Raw genomic sequence first — 6,000 nt, 5'->3', positions numbered from 1 at the left:
AAAAAAAAAATGGCGGGAAAATTTATCGAATTTCGTTCCGGTTTTCTGATTTCCGGATAACGGGTTCTGTACTGTATATATATATTTTTCTTAGTTTAAATTTCTTTTTTCATCCTTTTTGACTTTACTGTCATTTTTATATATATATATGAGTGTGTGTGTATTTTCTTTTCTGACAGTCTAATTACAGGCAAAAATTTATTTTGGTATTTTTTTTAATTATGAAAAATAGTCTTAAGTTTACTGAAAAAATCTGATAAATTATTACAATTATATTTGTACTAAAATATAAAATCTAAAGAAGTAGTTTGAAATTTTCTTTTCATTCATATTTAAAAATTTATTTATAATTGGTTTCATAAATTAAAGAAATTTCAATGATGAATTACTCTTTCTCTTAGATCTAAATAACTGCAAATAAGTGCAAATTTGAAAAAAAATATTGTTTGGAAGATTTTACTTTTAACGCAGAAGAAAAACACTGGTGTTTCATGTTGTCTTTCATTACCAGAAATTATTAAAATGTTACATGCAATATTTTTCATTTATTTTGACCTAAATTAATATAAAATAAAGAGAAAAAAGTATGAAAAATATATTTAATAAAAATTCTGCGTCGAAGGGTTGAAAGCTATGTTCATAATCTTTATAAAAATGAGCATACAGAAAAATGTGCATACAGAACTATCCTTTTTGTGAAATATTTTTTTCTCTATAGTTTTTCTCTATAATTTTTTTTTCTATAGTTAGTTTTCTTTCTTTCATCAAAAATTCTGTTTCTAGTTGTTAGGACTCTGTATTTTTTATGAGTAATATTATAAAGACGCATTTAAATTTAAAGATAACAGATCTCACAGACACAATAACATATTTTAGCTTATTTCTATATTTTATATTTCAAGAAAAAAAAATATGCTACCAATTTTGATGCTTTTTTGCTTTGAAAATCGTACTTTTTAATTAGGTTTTCATTGGAAAATTTTCATTGGTTTTTAAGTCATTAGAAGGTGTAAATATGTTGGACTTACATCATATAAAATATTTTATAAAACGCGTCATCCTAATTCTCTTATAGTTATTGCCTTAAACGATATCCTTGGCCTTTCCATGAAATGACCTCACTCTTAGTAATGCATAAAAAGGAAAAAGTTTCTCCTTTAATATTCTGAAATCATCCTTTTCAATAAGGACATAATGTCACGAACTTAAGCCAAAAAGTGTGATATGCCTCATGATTGTAGATAGTTTTGATGGCTATTGCAAAAGTTTTCCAATCAAAAGACTTGGAGAGAAATGTGTGATATCATCGATTGAGTTGAACAATTGATAATGTTTCAACAGAATTCTAGTTTTGTCAGTTCAAAGAATTTTTGTTCTTTCTATTTATTTTCTTTTGATGCTATTCTACAGCGGAGAAAACAATTCTGTAAAATTATCTTATTGTATAGTAATAGCATTTCTGGTTAAAAAAATTAATAACAATAAAAAATAATAATAATTCTGGTTAAACCAAAATATAATGGTATTTAAGCCATTCACTTGTTAATTTTACCGTTCTTATGGTAATGGTTTACCAAAATTCTGGTTTTCAAAATGATAGATCTTATAGTAAAAGTACTAATGTCATAAAATCATGTTACAAATGCCATACAAATTTTTATGTCATGCTTTAAGGTATCATGTTAAAATTACCAAAATTTGAATATATATACTAAATTTCATAGCAAATTATAAAACCATATTTTATTGTTAATTTTACCGACATCATTACCACAGCGCTTCGGTCGAAATTAAAGAGTTTTTTTGGTGTTTCCATAGAGGCTTAAACACGGTAAATTTTACCATAATCAGTAGATTTGATTATACTTTTTTTCTCACTGGGAAAATTAGTCAGCAGAAGATATTTCACCTGGCGGTAAAGTATGGGAAAACTTTATTTCCTTTTTCTATAAAAAAATAAGTAAAAAAATTAATAAATAAAATTATTACAAAGTAAAAAAATGTGCTCAAAACTTTACCCGCAATGTGTCTTAATGTGTCTATTGAGAAAAATAACATTTGTTTTTAAACAACTAAACGTCTAGCAATTCAAGACTATATATCTAGCAATTCTTTGAAGTAGTTTTTTAATTTTATACTTTTGTACGAAATACGACTCATTATACGACACTTTTTAGGTAATTATTTTACTACAACTGAATGAGGTCAAGTTAAGTTCTAAAAAGAGGGTCAAGGTCACGTTTAAAAAAGATAAAAATATAGTTTTAGATAGTTTAGTTCTGAATGCTTATTAATTGTCATTATCCTTGTTTTTTTAAAAAAATGAAGAAATTTTTTGGAAAAGTGATAAGCATCTTTAATGTTATTTTCCAAATTTAAAATTTAAAATTTATTTACTAAATAAAATAAACACATTAAAACGCATTTTAGATAACAAAAAATATTTAACAATAACAGTTTAAGATCACGTTGTAAGTAGTGTAAATTTATGAAGCTGATTTTAGCATACATTTAAACAATCAATCATCCCTTTTGAAACGTTCTTTAAAGTGAAAAGAAAAGAGATTACAGTTTCTTGAGCAAACTACTTTTGAAAATTAGAAAACTATTTTAATGCAGCATTGTTAAAATAGTTTTATTATTTATTTTGCAATTTCGTTATTTTATAAAATAAAACACGTCAAAACAATTTTTAAGTTAGAAAGTTTTAGGTAAGGCTCTTTAGGTAACAGTTTAAAATCACGCTGTAAGTTGTGCAATATTTCGAAGTTAATATTAGCATAAATTAAAATATTTATTAATGCAAGCGATTATATAAATAAAAAGAATTAAAAATTGTTTCTAATTTCCAATTTTAAAGTTTTATAGTTAAATGAAATACTACGTATCCAAACACCTTTTTGATAGCAAATTATTTTACAACAAAAGCTTAAAATTGAGCTTTAAGTTGTGAATAACTTTGAAGTGTGAATTTTGAGTTGTGAATAATTTTTTATCGTGAACATAGAAGAAAAGTATAGTAAAAAATATCAAAATATGGTAAAATTTACTGTTTTTCTCGCTCTATTGAAACACTACAAAGCTCGATAGTTTTTTCCGAAGAGTTTCGGTAAGATTTTAGTTAAATTAACAATGAAATATAGTTTTATAATATGTGATAAAATTTGGTAAATGTGATAATTTTTTCGAAATACTTTAAAGCCTGACATGTAAACTATCTTCTTTGTTAAATTTACTTTTCAGTTTTGAATTTCGTACAAAACCTGTGGTAATAAGAACTGTGATTTTGAATAAACAAGAATTTCCATAATAAAATTCGAATTTCTGGTAAATCCTTATTATATGAAAGAAAAATTATCAAATGAATGATTTAAATGCGGTTTATTTTGGTTTTTATCATCATAATTATCATTCTTTTACCAGAAACGTCATTTGCATTCAGTACGGTAATTTTACCACAATATTTTTCGCTGTGTGCATAAGAATATTTATTCACGTTAAAAAGAAGAAGAAAAATCAATGTAACAGTAAGAAATTTATTTTAAGAAAACGATTTTACAGATAGATTAATTTTTACAAGTGATTTCTTACTTTCTGCTTCAAAATTTTATTATTGTATAGAATAAGACACGTTAAAAGCAGGAAAATGCTCGTTTGGTAGTAATAGTTTCTTAGTTATGCAAAATTCAAAATTCATTTATATTATATTCTACAGCATATTTATAACATACGACTATTTAAATTTATTCTTACTTGACTTTATTAAAATTACAATATTATACTCTTTGATAAAATTTTTTACACTAATTTAAATTCGAATAGTTATGCGTATTTATAATATTATTTATAATTATTGTAATTAATTAATTATAATTAGAATATTTATCGCCATTATAAAAATCTTATGAGTATTAAAATTGATTTACTTATAATCATAATACGACAATTTATAATTGGAGTTCTCATCATTATCATAATCAGATAATTATTAATCATAATATGTAGGGGAGAGTGGGTAAGAGATGGGAAAAGGGGTGAGACCGGGTACAGTGAAACCTGCTAAGTTGACCACCCTTGTAAGTTGGGCACCTGCATAAGTTGACCTCAATTATCAAGAACGGAATTTTTCCTATATAATATAAAGCAGCAAAACCTTTGTAACTTGACCACCTGTCTATCTTGTATGTTGACCACTGAAATAAATCAATTTTGTCTAGGAGTATTATGAAATTCTATTCTAAAACCCTCATAAGTTGACCAGAAAAAAAAAATTCAGAAACTTTTCTGTCATTTTGGCAATGTATGTTAAAATTTCACTTGTTTGGTGAAATAGTGTAAAAAAACTAATCTAAACCCTTTTGTGAGTTGACCATCAGGGGAAACTGTAAGGGGGCTGCTTTTGATCATTTCTTTCATCCGTTCATTGAAAACAGGTGTGTTAGTTGAAAAATTGCTCTTCCAGTGAATGCTCTGAAATATGCTTTGATCCTTTATTTATGGTCTTTGATCTTTAAGTGTAGTAAATAAATTTTAAAGTGTTCAAATAATTTTATTTTGTTAAAGTTTTTAAATTACATGTTTTTGTGTTCTGATATTTTAAGAAATTATATTTATTAAAGACTTTACATGCATAACTAACGAAATAATTTTTTTTTTTGAAAATTAGTTAATGTTATTAGAATTATATGTATCAAATTGAAGTTCATACAGGTTTAAACACATTTCTTAAGATATTCATTTGCATATTTTCTGAATCAAGTAACAAAAAAAAATTAAATATATAGTAACATGATATAGGAAACGAAAAAGTAAACAATGACCCACCCCCTCTATAAGTTTAAGTTAATCACTTGTCTAAGTTGACCACTAAAACAATGCACCACAAGTGGTCAACTTACACAAGTTTTACTGTACCTCGAAAGTGTCGAAATTATATCTGTTTTAAGCGGACAAACTATGAATTACACTTTGCTAGTCAAGATGGACCTACCATATTGGTGCGTTGTTGATTAATTCATGGCATCTGCGTAGATAAGCTTAATTTACTATATACACAGAAGAGCCATTACATTATGACCACCCTCCATCTATAACAATGGGCTCGCCCAGGTTTTCATTATTTCTCGCTCAGGAACAATGTTTTCATGGGGCACATTAGGACCCATAATCCTTATAGAACAATCCCCTGACGTCTGTAAGCTACTTGAACATAGTTGCAGACCAGGTTTACCCATTCATGTCAACAGTTTTTCCTGCGGGGGATGGTGTTTACCAGCAGGATAATGCACCATGTCCTAAGGGTCGAATCGTCGAGGAACATTCCATTGACTTTCAAGTCATGTCTTTTCCTCCAAATTCACCTGACCAATAGAGCATTTGTGGTCCTACTTGGAAAACCAAATTCGTGCTGAGCACCTTGTGGAATCAATGCCACGGCGGGTGCTAGCAGTTTTGAGGGCTAAAGGTGGTCCTACTTGTTATTAGCAGGGTGGTCATAATGTTATGGCTCTTCGGTGTACATATTCACAAAAAATATCGGCATCAATCGGTAGGTCAATTCACTTATTTTTTTTTTAAACTGTCTTTACTTATTGCTCAATATAGTTACAAAAATTATTTTTAGTCCAGCTTATTAGGCGTTTACTAAAGATTCATACCTTTGCAAACAAAAAGGATAAAGTCAAATAATCGTGCTGTTCTTGTACGTTTCGGTAACCGACACTCCCATGGAGAGACAATAATTTTAAACGTATGGGAAAAAAAGCGTTGGGAAGCTGAATTTAGACACAGATATCATGGGAAGATCTTATGAATACATTTCAATATGGTTCTTTGTTTGATTTTTATAAATATCTATAGCTAATACATAATTTAAAGTTCAATACCAAATATTTTAATGATAAAACTGAAATAATTAAAAAATACATTATAATAAAATACAAAAAGAAACTATTAAAATAGGCTAACAGTGAAAGAAAAAAGTATTAAGTACTTTATGAA

General features: G+C 27.1%; 1 protein-coding gene across 2 annotated transcripts in view; it reads right to left on the bottom strand.

The window, feature by feature from the left end:
• LOC107437562 (uncharacterized) overlaps positions 1-6,000 on the bottom strand; it is a 54,956-nt gene that overhangs the window by 30,134 nt on the left and 18,822 nt on the right. The window lies entirely within an intron of this gene.

This window comes from Parasteatoda tepidariorum, chromosome 3 (genome assembly GCF_043381705.1).
Source record: "Parasteatoda tepidariorum isolate YZ-2023 chromosome 3, CAS_Ptep_4.0, whole genome shotgun sequence".
Lineage (NCBI taxonomy): Eukaryota > Metazoa > Arthropoda > Arachnida > Araneae > Theridiidae > Parasteatoda > Parasteatoda tepidariorum.
This window is presented reverse-complemented; position numbering and strand designations above follow the sequence as displayed.